General features: G+C 39.5%; 1 protein-coding gene across 6 annotated transcripts in view; it reads left to right on the top strand.

Annotated features, from left to right (window-relative positions):
- Positions 1-1,973: 1,973 nt before the first annotated feature.
- SPSB4 (splA/ryanodine receptor domain and SOCS box containing 4) overlaps positions 1,974-16,850 on the top strand; it is a 143,209-nt gene continuing 128,332 nt past the window's right edge. The window contains exons 1-3 of one of the 6 annotated variants that reach the window (XM_056498532.1): positions 1,983-2,136; positions 4,026-4,101; positions 6,512-6,645. The gene's annotated coding sequence lies outside the window, so the exon portion shown is untranslated. Of the gene's footprint in view, positions 2,137-4,025; positions 4,102-6,511; positions 6,646-16,850 lie in introns of all 6 variants that reach the window. The other 5 variants (XM_056498528.1, XM_056498529.1, XM_056498530.1 and 2 more) reach the window with 5 other exon arrangements.

The raw sequence follows: 16,850 nt of genomic DNA, 5'->3' as shown, positions 1-16,850 counted from the left end.
AGCATAGTAATAGAACTTCATTTGTTCACTCAAATGCTTATTGATTAATGTTTATTTCTCATTTCGGTTCAATACACATTTTGTGAAAAAGCCAACTGCTGGTGACAAGAGAGCATATATGATTTGGCAGTGAATTACTCTGGCACCAGACAGCAAATATGGCACTTAACAGAGTTCAGAAAACAAGTTAAATATGAAACAGACTAAGGTTGGAACTATATAGCTGAATATTAAAACAGTATTCCTTCAAATTCACTAGGGGTTTGATTTTTCTCTAGGTTCCTAAGTCCCTGAAGGTTTTACAAATCTGACCCTGTATTCTAGAAGTTTCAAAATTTTTACTTCAGTGAAAAAGTAGTATAATAGAAATATCTGTAAATCTTAACAAAAAGCAGTTCTACTTGTTTGGCTCTTCAGAGTAGTAATAAAATAGATGGCAGTAGAATTAATGTGTAGACTAAATACATGTTTAAATGCTAAGAAGATACTAGAAACAAAAAGGGCAAAAGATCAGTATTATTTGCCTTTTTTCTGTGGATACTTTACCACTTATACAACTCACTGCCCTCTGGGCCTCTTCTAGCACAGCATCATTGATATTTCAATCTAGAGAAAGTTTTGAGTCATCATTACATGTTAATAAAATAGGGGGTTTATTCCAAATATGAAATGGAGTGAGGTTCAGGAGGGAGTATTCAGCCTTTGATCAGTGACATTTTTAGGTTCTGGTATTTCATGATTCATTTAGAGTAACTTTTACCATTTGAAAAAGCAGATATATTTCCACTTTCCAAACATCAAGTTCTCCATTCTCCCATTGTAGTCCCAGTATGAAACATCACACCATTTTGAAAGCTGAAAGGACATCATGATTTATATGTATAAAGGGTACTTTGGGTAATTTTTGTAATGTTCTAACAAGAGTGATTTAATATAACTCGTTCCTGCTTTCCAGGACACTTGTTGACTTTATAATAAGAAATGGGTCAGAATTTATTGTGGTAGAACAAAAATCTCAAAAATTTTATATCAACAGGGAAGTTCATATATAAAAGATAAAACTTCCATGGCAATACACAGCAGTTTTATTGTGCTGAATTTGGAATGCACACAACCCTTTTATATCCTCACACACCTCATTGTCCTGGAGAACTGAAATCAAAACCCCAACATTTGTCAGCATCAAATGTCACTGCAGTGCCCCGGAGAAGTGGTTTCCAGGTTTTAACTGTGGATTTCCATGCTTCAGCACACAAACTCTGATTCATTTCACCAAGCATTAACATGGATACTGTGCCCATCTCAGGGCATCTTCATGTCTGTGCTGCTGAAGCACACACAGCTCTCAGAGGGTGTAGATTCCTTGTGCTTGTGAAAACACAACATTTTTTATATGGTTTAGAACACAAGCTCTGAGTGTTTATTAAAAACTCAGGACTAATTTATGCAGGCTCTTAATAAGAAGCATATAAAATTTACATAAGATGCATATACCTCCCTTCAGTGTGCATTGCATTTCCTGCGTGACAGCTGGTAACTTTTTGATTTGTGTGTTGCTTGCTTTTTTCTTACAGCTGAGAGGACAAGTTACGAAGCAAACAGATGTTCACAACTCACATTTATAAGCTTAGAAACTTCCTACCAGATGCCAAGCCGTCCCACACTCCCAGATACCTATTCCGATACCTCCGACCCTTCAGTTTCCATGTGTGAGACGTCTGCCTTTCCACAGTCATCTACACCAAACTACTCAGCAAAACTCCAGCGATCCACTATCGAAAACTTCACATACTTCCACAGATGTTTGCACTAGTTCTAAGTGTCACCTCACGCTATTTTCTGTAAGAAGGGATACCTCCAGCAAGAAGAGCCGAGCGAAGGAGGCGGGTTTGGGCTGCAGCGGCTCGGGAGCGGTGGGAGCTCGAACGGCAGAGCAGCGGCACCGGCGCCGCTCGCCCCGTCTGGGCCCGCCGTTCCCCGGGGGTTGAGCGGGCGCGGGGCCGTTCGCTGCCCTCAGCGCGCCGGGACAACGCCTGGCACCAGCGGGCCCCTCTCCAGCACGGCCACAGCCGGGACGGACCCTGGGCCGGAGCCCCTCGCCCCGCGGGGTGCGGGGAGCCGGCCCGGCGCTGCCCGGTGAGTGCCGCCCGCGGGCCGCGGGCTGCGGGGCGGCCCTGAGGGGGGCACGGTACAGCCCAGCCCAGCCCAGCCCAGCACAGCCCAGCCCAGCACAGCCCGACCCGCCCGGCGGTGCCCACGGGCTGAGGAGGACCCCGCACACCCGTTCCGCCCGCCCGACGGTGCCCGCCGCCCCTTCGGGCCCCTCAGGCTCCACCGCCCCGGGCGGCCCCGGGCGGCTCCTCCCTCCCCGGCCATTCGCTGCTCCCTCCCCGCGTCTCGAACGCTCCTGTGCCGGGGTGTTTCTGCCAGCTGTGTGCTGGGTGCCTCCAAAATCTGGGGCGGAGACACTTGATGCTGCCTATTTAACCACCTTTGTTTAAACTGCGCTTTGTCAACGTTATTGGACGTATTTTCTTCCTGTTTTGCCTTGCTGTTTTGCATCTATGAAGTAAGGCAGCGTGCCATGCCCGAAGCCCTGGTGGGTCTCCAGGCGGTGATGCTCCCGCCGGAGCGCTGTGGAAGCCGCAGCATCCCGCAGGAGCCGGGCATCGCTGGGTTATTCCAACAGGAGGAGGCAGTGCGGCTCTGCCCCGCAGTGTCACGGGTGACCTCCTTTCAAAGGTCTGTCGGTGTTTTAATATTCATCCACGCTCGTGGCAAAGGGATTTCTCGCCGCCTCTCTTTTCCCGCAGCGTTGCAGGCGCTGCTGATGTCACATCGCACAGCTTGGCGCTTCCTCCCGCACGCCCAAGAGATTTACTATTCCATTAATATTTTTCTTTAGTCTGTCCTCTCAGCTGGTTTTGAGCGCTGGACAATGAAGTCAAAATACCTTAAACTTGTACTTTTACACTGTTTCTGAAAACACAGAACCCAAAGGGTTTTAAGGAGAATACTCGGGATAAAAGGGAACTGTGTTGCAGACACGTTTTACTGAGTAATCCTGGTTTTGATTTTCCTTTTGTCAATATTCCCATTCCTATGAGATCACAGAGGATCCGAAAGAAGCAGAGATCTCCAGGTGAAGTCCCTGGTCTTGCATTAAGTACCCCAAGAGCCCAGGTGTCTGTTGACCTGTCAAACAAAGAAATAAATCCTCTGGATTTCCACCTTTCTGCTTCCCGTGGGTTCTCCTTGTGGTTAACATTGGCACCAGCGGTGTCTCCACTTGCTGTGTAGAGATTTCACCCTGAGGGTATTAAAACCTACATATGCCTTCCTATTCTGTGACAGTAGATGAGAAACTCATGTATTTAAGTAAGCACCTCTTTTAATAAATCAAAATTAGGCACTTCATTAATAATGCCTTAAAATAGTTCAGATGTCTCTGTACCATTGGGACAGAGATGCTGGTGTCACTGAAGACTTACTCAGACTTATGTTCACATCTGTATCTGACGTCAGAGGCATTTAATCCTTATTTAATTCTGGAAGGCTTTAGATGTCAAATGCTGTCACAGAAGAATTTGTAAAAAAGCTTGAGTTTTGGGTCACATTTGTGTTTTGATTCTGAATTTGTCAAATGAAAAGCAATTGTCATTGGTCTTTATAGTGGCAGCAGGACCAAACCTGAAGAGGAGAGAGATAGGCTTATTGTGTGTTCTACAAGGATGTTCTTACGGATTTTGACCCATATTCATGATGATGCAGTGACTCTTTACTGAAGAGAAAACGTAGTGGAGAAGCAGCCAGGAATTCTGTTGCTGCACTGGTGTTTTTTTATCATTTTCACCTGAGCAATTTTGTGGCTGTGCAATATATTTTTTTTAAAAACTCTGCATGCTACTGCTTTGCAATACTAGTTTCTAGCTCTTTTTAGCATGTAAATTCTACTTTTTTGCTGCCTTCATTTCATAAGGATAGCTAAACCTGTCCAACTAAACCAACGCTAATTTATTTTCCAGATGCAAGCCTGAGACTGATATTTTCTAAAAGTTAAGTGGTCCTACAAGAATTAGAACTGCAGGATCAAAGTGTCAGGTTAGTTGTCATCAGGCCATAAAAGCTCTCTTTTTTCTATTACCATTTTGCTTTTCCTTGTGCTCATGTCCTTTGGTTTATAAACCTAGGTTTATTATGTAGGCTTGGCTTATTGTATGAGTTTACCAACTTCTGGTCGAATAAACTCTTACATTAAAGCAGTGTAAAGCAAAGTATTGCTGCTTTGAGCAGAATTAAATATTTGATTCTGACTTTGAACATCAGCTTTTAAAATATCAGTGCTACATCTATTTAACTTTGAAACTTCTTCAGCATTAGAAATGCTCAATGCCTGATTTTAGACCAGCACATTTTCTTAATCTCCACAAACTTTACAAGCAGTTCTGAGTGATTGTTTGACTGAGTTGGAGTGAGAGTTTGTTCATTCTCTTTTGTAGCTCAGAACTTGCTTCTGGGAGGGTAATTTCTGAATGGGATGCATCCATTCAAGGGTTTTAGATGATTTATCCAAATTACCTTAATATGCTCCTAATTATCCCAAATTAAAGCAATATCCCTTTGTTTGTGTTAATTTTAAAAGTGTATACTATTTGAATTCTAAATGAACACAACCACACTGGGATTTAACAAGCTCACTGGTTTTGCCCAACCCAAAGTGTTATAAGTTCGTCACTCTAGACAAATTTGCAGATTCCAATGGGGAAAAGACTGATCCTTGTTAAAACTACTCATAAAGCTCCTGGTAACTTTCCCAAAAGTCTCCATCTCCAAGCCTGTTGACCATGTCTTAAGCAGCCCTTAAGACAGAATTCTATAGGCAATAGTTAAGTGTGAAGTGCAATTGATTTTGCATGGAACAGATGGAACAGTGCAAGTATTCCAATTAGATGGAGTGGTTTTGCTTCCTGAGATAAATATTGCTTGTGTTCAAGGCCCTGATTTTGGATATTTTCCTGGGCACAGTAAAATACATGGTTCTCATTTCTTTTTTATTTGTGTTTTTATTTATTTGTGTTCTGTTTTATTTGTGCTACTCATATGAAGTATGTGCTTCCAGTAAAGCTACTCCAGATTTTCTTTTAAGTGAATTCTGATGACAATTCCTATCTCGGATCCCTTATCTGGACAGCAGGCTCTGACAAAATAGATACACAGACCCAATTGTGTCTGTGATAAAGTTAAATGTGGATGTGCTGCAGCACAAAATAAAGATTACAGTGTAATTTCCTAAATTATTCTGGAGACCTGTTCTGGTGCATTCCAGTAGTTGTGTAGTGTTAGTTGAGAGTATTTGACTTTTTGGCCTACTCAATTATGTGCCTCTTAAACCCAAAGGTGCAATTTCTTGTTAAGAATATCCTATTCTCTATTTATTAAACTGCTCTTTAAAACTCTGCTGAGACATAGTCAGGTCATAGAGTGCTGGCTAATAATCAGCTTTATAGTCTGCAAATCCATTTTAAATGTCTTTTGAACAATGTAAGTGTGAAACTTACAGCCAAATGTGCCCTAGATGCTTCCCTTCTGCCCTAGAAGGAAGCCAGCTTTTTAAGTCTTTTAGCTTTAAGACAAAGGAACAAAATCACTTTATTGCACTAGAGTTGTATGTTATTTTAGCAAATAGAATGAGTTCCTGAAAGACCAATTAACCTTCATATAAATGGATTGTGCTGTGTTGCATAGTGGCCTCTGGAAGTTCTATTGAAGATTGCTGATGTTTACAGTGGCTGCTCACAAGGATAATTAGATGTTAAAATGATGATCCTTGGATATCCAAGAGGCTGTAAAGCATTCTCAAGGGACCAAGGCCCCACAGAACTGAAGGTGATAACCTGAAATCTGAAGGGGAGGTAGAGCAGTGCTTAACCAATACCATTAGTTGTTTTTTTTTGTTGAGAGTAATATTGAGTTTAGGAATAGTTGAATGCTTTGTGACAAGTAGAGGGTGCCTTTTTAAGAGGTGGTTGATAAGTCATAGGTTGTGTCTTTGTAGATAATTCCTTCTCCTAGGAGAATGAAGGGTATAAGCAATCCCATGTCAATCCTGCTGACAAGACTTGCTGCTGCTTAGCCAGCCTGCCTTAGTCAGTGTCTATTTCTTCTCTTTTGCATAAGTAACATGGATGAGTTTTGCCTTCCTTCAAGAACTATTATAGCATTTTTGATCCATGCACACCTGTATGTTTACTTGGGGCCCAGGAACTGGAGTGGAAGTCAATGGGATGAGGAAAGGGCTGTTGTCTGTTCACACAGGGAGCCTGATCAGCAGCTCAAAAATGCAGTCCAGGGAGGCTGTGTTTAGGGCAGGGGTTCCTGCAACAGCAGATCCTGCACAAATTTTGTTTGTCAAAAATGCTGCATTAATTCAATCACGTCTTGAATGATGTTTACTTCTGCTTATAAAGTCAAATAACTGTGTCTTCTTCCTTCCCATATCTCACCTGGACAGCTGAAAAAGGTTTAACACTTTATATTGTCATTTGTTCCACGGACAGCAGAGGTGATTCTTGCAGGAGAAAATGAGCTGTGTGCACTCTCATCTCAGAGAAATACGAGTCCTGTTTCTTCTGACTTCTTATACAAGTAGGTGTTTTGGGTTGGTGTTTTTAATACAAAATTGCTGGATGCAGTTTTTCTGTTTTGATTATAAATGGAAGGAAACAAGCCCTTTGGTAATTGTCAGGTTCCAGATGCTTCTTTTCAACACCATTCTGGCATTAGGACTACGTGAGCAAATGGAACTTCCCCTACAGCTCGTTCTGTTGTTAGTGGACTGCATGTGCAAGTTTCAGCTTGTGGTTTCTTGAATTTTTGTATGCTCCACTTTGCTACTGAAGTTTGTTTTGTGTGGACATTTAATTAGACATGGAAATACCCACCTATATATATATCCTTTTTTACCTACAGATATGTTTGGTGTGTGCACACAGAGTACACCAAGTTATTACTTTGTGTGGATAAAGCTACAAAAATGTTTCATTGTTAAGTGTAAGAGATGTAAGAATTTTGAATTAATATTCACAGATCATCATATGTGAAGGTTATGGGGGTTAAGCAAATTACCTCCTGATACATTCAGATGATTGCAGTGCATTTATTTACTCTAGAAAAATCTAAGTGGTCAGACTTAAAAGACTTTTGGAGAGCAGAATAAAGCAAAAGTAAATGAAAATAAAACATTTGCTTCTGAAAACTATTCATCGTGAAATATTCTTAGTTGTTCTACACACAGAATGTATTTTATAGTGAAGAATAAATAATTTTGTTGAAGAATTGCAGCTTGATGCATTCTGATTAACACTGGAATGTAATTGTTTGACATAATCAGAAGAGATAATATTTTGGGATAGCAGTTATTTATGTTTTTGACCAAAAACATTGATTCCTAAAGATGAGGGTGTCCTGCCAGGATTCTGTGGGGTCTCTACTGGTGACTAGATTGAGATTGGAAAACTATATTACTGTTTAATTTCTTTTACAAATATTTTCACTCTGAGAAACATTTGCTACTTTAAATGCTCTGAATATACTCAGCATCCTGTCCTGGTTTTGACTCTGCTTGCTGCTACCACTTATTAAAATGACTTTTAGTGGGATTAGTTGTCATGTTTAAAAAAAAAGTAATTATCTTTAATTTTGGTTTTTTTTCTGGAAAGATTGCCCAACTTCAGGTGCACTGCTACTTTAGACTGCTGTTAAACAGAGCCATTAGTCTCACCTGACTTCTTTCCTTCTTTTCCTGTCAGCTGAATTACAGATTGTCAGTGCTGAAGGAAATGCTCTTGATGGTGGAGTAGTACAGAGGGAAGTGTTAGCACCTGCTCTTAAAGGAGCTCCTGATTTCTTCCTGCTGCACAAACTCCATGTGGTTTTAGAGAAGACCTTGATCTGTATCAAAGTTGTCTTATCCCCAGTTCTTTGAAATTCAGCTCAATGGATGTTAGGCTGGAATATTGTATCACTTCAGATGCTGAAATTCTTTGTTGTATCTTGTGTGGTTGTTTAGTGATGTAATTTTTTTTCCTCTCATGTAGTCTAGATTGTCAACAAACTATGCTGCAATAAAAATCCTGTAAGAATGCATTTACTTTGCTGCTCTGAAGGGAATTGCAGTACAGCTAATTTGCAAATGAATATATTTAGAATCCTTATATGTTCAAATTTAGGCTTCTGAAAGTCAGGGTGAGTTGGTGATAAAGTACCAAAGTTGCTTATGAAAATAGCATTTAGGAACATGAAACATCTGGAATACAGACTTCTAAATGTGCTTCTCTTACCTTCAAAAAGGTTTTGGCACAAAGCTTTTAGCACAGAATTAATTTTCCAAATTATGGACTCTAAAATAATTTATACCTAGAAAACTTATCTTTAACTATCTGTTATCTTTATGCCTTTCTTTGTATAAGAGCTGAGGTTTGGTCATGGATGCATTCAGAGTGTCCAGAGTTCAGGGGCCTGTGGGGATTTTGCAGCAGAAGGGATAAAAAAGGGAGTGTATTGTTTTGTTGTGTTCTTCTCTTCCTCACTAAGCTTTAATCCACAATTATTTCCAGGTCCAAACAACACTTACCCAGAAATCTTTTTTTATGTAGGCTTTATTTCAGCCCTACTAAAATCAATAAGACCTTTTTCTGGTGGCCTCAGTAAGTATTGGATGGGGCCCATAATTTACGCTTGCAAATAATTTTGGCCACAAAATCATATCTGCAGAAATGGAGGCAATCCCTCAAAACCAGGCTAACTTCTGCTTGTGGGGTTTTTTTTGCAAGGGAATTTCAGTAACTGGCTGTGGTTTTTCCTTTATCCTCTGGAGCTATCAGAAGCACAGTAATTTTCAGCCATTGTTGGGTCAGGGTGACATGATCTATGGTTACTTCCTCAAAAGAAAAGCTTTCTCTAGAGTTAAGAGGAGTTCTGCTCCATTGTGCCTGATGCGATGACTCACAAGAAGAGAAGCTGCTCCTTTAGGGTAAATGTGTTTTCTGGTATAACTTGGGCTTTCTGTTTGCAAACCTGTCAGTCCACCAAGCAATTGATTCTCTCCAGCTGGCCGTAGCTGGCTCAGATGTGGTCAAAGGTAAGGGGAAAATGGCATCTGCTTGTAACAGAAACAATGTGGATTTTGTTCTCTGAATTCTCTCCCCACAAATTCAATCATGAAACTGTAAGGATGTTGGTTGTAGGTTTAGCTGGCAGACACCAAATATCTGCAGAAACAAGAAAAGCTTCAATGTACAGATTTAAATGTTTTCAAGACAAAAATCCACTGTGTTTCTAATAGATTGTTAACCTCAGATGAACTCAAAACTGATTGACAACTTGAAGTCATACTCCAGAAAATATTTGAAGTGCTTCTTTATTTTCAAGTAGAACTTTATTTAGAAACACTTTATTTAGAAACATGCTCTGGTAGAAATCTCAAGACTTATAAACGACCTTTAATCAAAGGATATAGGATCAGTGAAAGAGACAAAGAGTTTAATGTTCCCTACATGCTGGAGTAGAAGGAATTACAGCTGGACAAGATATACCTTCTTTCTACAATACCGTGGGCCTGGATCTGGAAGGCAGCATCATGACTGTAGCATTAGGACTGATGCTTTCCAGTGAACTGTAGCCTTTATGACACTAATAGTTCAGGAGCACTTCACAGTGAAATGTTTAGCCTCTAGGATGGACTGTGAGTGGCTCCTTTAAAAGCTGTTAAAAAATTACATTGCAATTTAGTGGAAGAAACTTTAAATGTTCTAAAAAGCAGAAACACCTGCAGTTTGCTTTGCTGCTTGCCTGCATTAATTCCAACCATGTAAGAGAAGTGGCACTGCCTTCCTTTACAGAGAATAAATAACTCTGTGAGTGATAGGCTTTCTGGAGATTTATTTTCTCTGTGTTCATGAGTGTGTGACTGGAATGACTTTCACCATACTTGGTGTTTGCAAGCTGATTTGTAATTAATACTGGCAAGCCTGAAGATTTGGTCCTTTGTACCTCAGTTGATGCAAATCAGATTCTTTGCCTTGTGGGAGGTTTTAGTGTGTTTTCATATTGCTCTGTGCTTGTTCACAGCTGTGAAGGATATAACCTTGGAAGTACTCCAGTTATTGTTTACATAATGTCGTGATGTGGTTTTCACCCAGCTCATGCAGGTGGAGAAGTCAATACTTATAGATTATTTAGTCTATGTCTTGTCCTGTCTCAATTTTCAAAGATCACTTAAATCTGGTGCTATGTTTAGTTGTGGTAATTAAGGTGATGGACATATAATTTTAATTATTACTATTTTTTCTGGAAATGTCACTCTTCAAGATAATATAGGTAGCAATGCCAATATATTTGAACATTATTTGCAGGTGGGTGTCAATTAAGATGCCTTCTTCCCTAAGCAAGGTGCAGAAGAAAAAAACCAGGCAGCCCTTTTAGATGGAAAAGGTTGGTCCATGACATCCATCTCTAACTCTGTCAGGGAATTTAACAGAGTTTGCTGGATAGAAATTATTTAAATCTTGCAGGGTTTTGAGATAAATATTATTAGGAAGCTACATTTCAAACCAAAATGCTATGCCCACTTCAAGTATATCTTGAAATATACCATGGCAAAATAGTGACACTGTGTTTGCCTGGCTTAAAATACCTTCAGTGGACTCATCACTATTATCTTCTACCCTCTTTGGGAAAAGACTCACCTGAGAGAGAGGAAAAGCCTGTGAGACTACTAGACAGTAGACAAAAAAACTGAACAGAGATGTTTTAGCCTATCTGTGTGGGATGATAGTTTATAAGGCTGGTGCACAAGGCAATTTTCCTCAAGTAATTACAGCTGTACTGATTACCAAGAAGTGGAGAGAGCCTTGCCTGTCCAGTGAGGATGGATGTTATAAAAGAGTGGGTCAGCTATTCAGGAGTAAGTTACAGTGGTAGTTTGAGACTCAAAGTCTGCTCTGGTTTGGGATGGAGTCTGGTGGCTGTGCTGTGAGGAGGAAGGGACAGACAGGGTTAGGTAGCTGGGTAAGGGACAGATTGGGTTTAGCCAGTCATGCAGAGGAAGAAGGAAACTTGCAGAGGAGAGGAGTCGAGTCAGTGCTGGGTGGAGTTGTCTCAGAGAAGGCATGAAAAGTTTCTATTAAAGAACTGGTGATGGTGTCTGTCCAGTCTGTCTCGACAACTGCAGCAGTTTATTTTTAACTAAGTTTGCATAATGACCTATGGTCTCTAAATGAAAATCTTGGTTTTGCTGGCTCTGAACAGGCTGATACTTTGAAAAGTTGAGCCAACATTTTGGTAGTTATGGATTGTTTCTAATTGATGCCCAACCACTTTAGTTAGGAGTTTAAAGGTAAGTAGTGCGTCAGTGCATGTCTGTGTTTTAAGATCCAGATGTGAATCTGGTTCACAAGGGTTGGCAGATGTGCCCTCATAGTGGGGTGCCTGCTGCTGCAGCATCAGGAAGTGTGTCCTTGTCAGCAAGGAGGGGACTGCTCTTCCTTAAGCTCACCTGAGGTCTGAGAGACCTGCAGAAATCTGGAATGGTAAGCTAACACCCTGCTGACTTTATTCATATCAACAAAACCAGCACTCATATTTCTAATCCTTTTAACCATCTGGAATCTGATTAAATATTCTCTCCAAATGAGCAAGTGCAGCTTTTTGAGGTCACTCCTTTTACTGCAGATGCTCTGCTGTCAGAGCAGCATGGCTTGGTGGTCTCTTACGTGCAAGAAAATTCATTGCCTGAATCAGTATAAATTTGCAGGCTGTGGCATTTTAAAATGTCAGTAAGTTAAGTGGGGTTTCTAAACATTTCTAGACAGGTTGTGGTTCATTGCCTTATTGTTTGACCATTTTGAATGGAAACATCCGTGTGGTTTTATTATATCACGACTTGATTAATTACAGCCAGTTGAACACTAAATTACAGCACCAAGATACCTAAACACTGAAGAGCTTTTAGGAGAGAGAATTCTGAATACTGACAGAATTAAGTGTGGTATTTCCTGATTAAGATTGCTGAGGTGCAGGTGTTAACACTGCCACTGCTGATTAAAACAAATCGTAAATAATGATTTATTTTCTACAGTAAATTGTAGAAAATTCAGTGTAAGCTGCAGTTGCCTTAATGGTTATTTCAATGACCAAATGTATCCATTTTAGAGGACAGTTAAGATCTCTATTGCTAACTTGAAAAAATGGATTGCTGCCTAATCAGTACCTTAATTTTTCCAAGAGCAAAATCCTTCAAGGTATTTAAGATGGAAATGCTGAGTTTCCCACAGTGTTCTTTGGTTTAAACTTAATTTTTTTTTCTCTTTTTTTTTTTTGTGGTGAAGATGAAAAATACTAAGGATCTCAAGACACAGTAAAGTTGTGGAGAGTCCAAGATATTTCTACTTGCTTCTCTAAAACACAAATATAACTATAAAAAGTGTGATCTCTTGGCAGTATCTGGTCTGCCATTAGGGCCCTCTTCCCATGAAGCTGGACACAGGATTTCAAAAGCTGAAAGCATCCCAGCTCTGGTGAGAAATAGCAGTGCCTTTGAGCTACTTGACCCATAGTAACAGCCACCCAAGGCAGTCTGGGGCTCTGTAAATTTTCACTGCTCTTTTTGTTTGTATATTTTGGGCTGTACCTCAGCCCCTGAAAAGCAACTATGCAAACGTGGGGTTTGTCTCACTGATAGAAGCCAAGTGTTACATAAAAAGCAGTTAAGAAAATCTTAACTTGAAATCAACATTTGTTTGAAGAGAATCGATATTAGATGGGTCTGTAGTCCCAAAAATGCTGCATTTATTGCTGATTAAGCAATTCAGCATATTCAGATAATGAATGGTGCTGTGTGACTCCTCATACCAAGTAAAATTTGATAACAATAATTAGGTAGAGAGTTGATCTGTTAAGTTTCAATGGCAGTGCCATAAAAGGAGGCAGTAAGTTTAATGTGTGAAACTAGTAAACTGTCAGGTGTTAAATTAAACAGCATAATTCTCCTGCTGATGGGGATCTTAACTTTTTAGTGGTGGATATAAAATAGGTACAGCTTGGGGTAGTTTTTCCACATATACCAATTTTAGTGTAATTTAGCAGCTGTGGCCTTGGGAAACACTGGAGTCAGAGATCAGAGCTGTTGGATTCTGTGGTGCCTCCAGTGCAGAGTGCAAGGCATGGCAGATAAATATCCAAACTGGATCATGGGCAGGCTGGACTGTGACCAAGTGTTATCATGTGCTGGGACAGTGACAAACTTGGTCATTTTCTGGAGTGGTACTAGTTTATTTAGAAACTGTGCCTTAATAGCAAGACAATATTAAATCATGCACATTCGTTATATAGTTTTGAATTTTTTTGCCTGCTTTGATTCTTCTGTTCTATAGAAAAATCAGTTTTGAGTTTATTGCTGATAACTAATGCCTTAAGTGCTTTCCCTCCATAAATAGAACATTGCAAATATATAAAGAACTACATTGCTTTGATGCCTAGATATGATTGTCTTATAATTAATTCATTTCCCAATAAGAAAATCTATTTTAGAAAACAATTTTTTCTTATCTGTATTTCTTCAAAGGAACTTAATTTTGTAGTAATTCAGTTATGTAACCACAACAAAATCATTGTTAATGTTAATTGGAGTAAATATTTCTAAAATAATTAAATAACTTTAAGTGTGGCTAATGTTTTTCACCATTTTACCTTCAGGATTTCTTATTTAGTTAGTACTTCAAATGAATATGCCAAGAATATTCTCATGTTTTCTGTTTCTTCTTTTATTTTTTAGGAATTTTTTTTTTTTTGTTTAATTTCTGTTCTCTTTTCTTCTACACTAGATCTAAAATGTGTCAGCTTATGACCAGATGTTGTTTGACTATCTCCTATGCACCCTTTTAACCTGCACTACAGAGCTTTAAAACGTTCATGCTGTAACATTGCAAAAGATACCTGTGGGGGCTCATTGTATTATTCACTGTTAGTGGAGCAAATTGCAGTATGTCAGGTGAGGCAGATGCCTTTTTTTTATTCAGCATCAAAGCTTTTTAGTTTTAATTCTGTTTCAGGAAGAACTATTTATGGTGATTTTTATTTTTATACAGGGCAGGTATGTGAGCCATGTGAGAACTGGGAAATAGCCTCAGTTTCTCATTAAACCAGTTCCTGAGGGGAAGTATTTACATAAATCTTTTTGTGTTTGGCTGAAATTCCTAACAGAAAAGGAATCTTATTAGTCTAATAAACATTCTGTGGGATAGGTACCTAAGCCAGACTTAAAGTCTTCCCTCACTGCCTGATTTTCAAGCACAGAAGCAAGAGGTGGCTCAGGCTGGTGCTGGGCAGAGCAGTGCTGGCAGTGCCTGGCTGGGCACAACCTGCTCCTGCTGTACCAGGTGCTCTTGTTATGCACTGAAGGCACAGCAGGACTGGCAGCTGATTTGTTTGATGCTAATATTGGGGGTCTGGCCAGCCCTGGGGCTTCGAAAGCCTGAAGTAAATTGCAGTAATTGTTGAGTCCCCAGATATTTTCTCTCACGTAGCTCTAGGTGTGTCAAATGCTATCAGTTTTGTGTTAGATGACCCAGCTTAATGATGATGTTATATAAACCCAATGAGGTATCAAAGTGCCTTTTTTTTAAAGAAAAAACCCCTGTAAGATTTAGTAAGTACTGTTTACAAAGGGTAATTGATTGCCTCATTTGTGTGGCAGCGTGTTGCTATAGAATATGGCAGGCTTTTGCCAGGAGGAAGAAATTTGTATTCTCCTGAGGATGGGGACAAGTTCACATTCCTCTGATGGAAAGCTAATTGCCACCCACAGATGGGAGAGCAAATTGAAGCAAAGGTAATAAGTAAAGCTTCAGTTGAATTTTGTTTTGCTTGGTTTTTCTAGTATAGCTTCCCCTCTCCAAAAAAAGTACTTCATACAGATAATAGAGTTCTTTGATGGAAAGAAGGTTCTGATTGTTGAAGCTTTTCTTCATTGCCTTCACTCTTTGCAGGTGCATTTCTAAGTACTTCTCATCTTGACTGAAAGTTTTATTTAGTTATTCCAAAGGATTTTTTTTTTTTTTAACAGGTCAGAGATAAGGGGGGAAAAATCAATTATTTCATTCTTGGAAGGTATCTGCTTACAGAGAAATCAATAACAGTGTCTGTGAATGAACTGTTGGCCAGTTGGCAATGTAATAGTCTGGCTTTGGAGAAAACAGAAGAAAAATGCAAAATAAAAATAAATTATATTGAAGCTTAGGTTTAGGATAAAGATAAATTATTTGAAAGCTGAACTACTAGCCTGATGGGCTTTCCTATCATAGCCTATCATAAAAGTATTGATCTCTACTATAACCAGTCACTGCCATTTTGATTTTTGATTTGTATGGGTTTTAATGAATTTTTAAAATCCTGTTTGTGTTACGCAAAATTCTGTAGCACTTCTTCTAGGAAAAATTCCGGCTTGAAATTGAGCAAAAAAGATTTTAAGATTTGTCATTAATGGAATGATGAGAATATTTAAATCAAGGAAAGATGAACTTTTAGGGAGCATTTTCCTTTTTCTTTATCACTGACTTCAGGAAACTGAAGCTGATTTTGACTTTTTTCTGTGTGATTGACATAATATTTTAATTCCCACTGCACTACTCATGCATCAACTGGCTTGGAAAATCCAAGGACAATCAGAGCATTGGTGCCTGGTTTAACCCAGCTGAGTAGCATTTAAAAAATACATGCAGCCAGTATTGGTTATAGTGCTTCTGAAAACAAGCATCTCCTCCTGTGTTTTGTCTGTCTAATAATTAGACTCCAGTTTACAGGGTTTTAAGCAGTAAATTCTATCAAGTGCTGTATTCCAGAGGATCAGTGCTAAAATCCTTGTCTGTTTGAGTTGGTGTAGGTCCTGTGACTTCAGGAGGATTAGAGTTCAAAGCCTCCCAGTGCAATGAGTATGTTTCCTCCAAGTCATGGTTGGAAGATGAGGCAGCATAATTACTGTGAGGTGGATTCAACTGTCCAGATGTTTGCAAATCTTTGGTTTGGTACCAGAAGAAAGCCCGCTGCTCTCCTGCCAGCTGGCAGTTCAGTAAGTCCTTTTTACTCTGCAACTCTCCATTTTCCATGAGTGTGTCACAAATGTACATCACAGAGTACAGCTCTGTCTTGGCAACATAAGGAGAGACAGTCATCACAGACCTTGGGCTTGCAGTGATGGGCCTGTTTGTCAGGTTCCACAGCTACAAACCTGCAGCTCCCTGTTGTCATGCAGGATAAAATTACCATCTTCCTTTCTTATTTCTGTAAATTTAGAGGACACGAGGTATTTTTCTCTATGCTATTTCTGTAAATATGGAAGGTGCAATTTCTAAAAACTAAGTTTGAAATGGACCTCAGATTGATTCTAGGAGTTTCATTATTTATTATATGGAATTAGGAATTTGAGGATAATTATTCACCAGTCCTCTTTAGAGAAGGCAATTTAACATGGAAGAGAAACTCTACCTAAATGTATTTTCTTTCTTTTCTTGCACTTAAAAATTTAATTTTTAAGTTGAAAAGCTTGGTTGGAGATTGATTTACCTGGGTAAGATATTATGTAAAGGCTGTCAGTTTCATCTCTGAAATGTCTGTAAACTGAAAAGTGAAGAAAAGTTTCTATGGAGAATCAAAATAAATGTTTAGCATAGGGCTTAGTTAACCTGATTAGAATAACTCTGGACTCCTACCTCTTTCTTGTGGAGAATCAGTCTGTGGCCAGGCTGGAACTTGTTCAGGCTGTAGTTCAGGCCCATAATGTGCAGTTCTTATGGACT

This window comes from Oenanthe melanoleuca, chromosome 9, assembly GCF_029582105.1.
Source record: "Oenanthe melanoleuca isolate GR-GAL-2019-014 chromosome 9, OMel1.0, whole genome shotgun sequence".
Classification (NCBI taxonomy): Eukaryota; Metazoa; Chordata; class Aves; order Passeriformes; family Muscicapidae; genus Oenanthe; species Oenanthe melanoleuca.
Note: the sequence above shows the minus strand (reverse complement) of the source record. Positions and strands in the feature narration are given on the sequence as shown.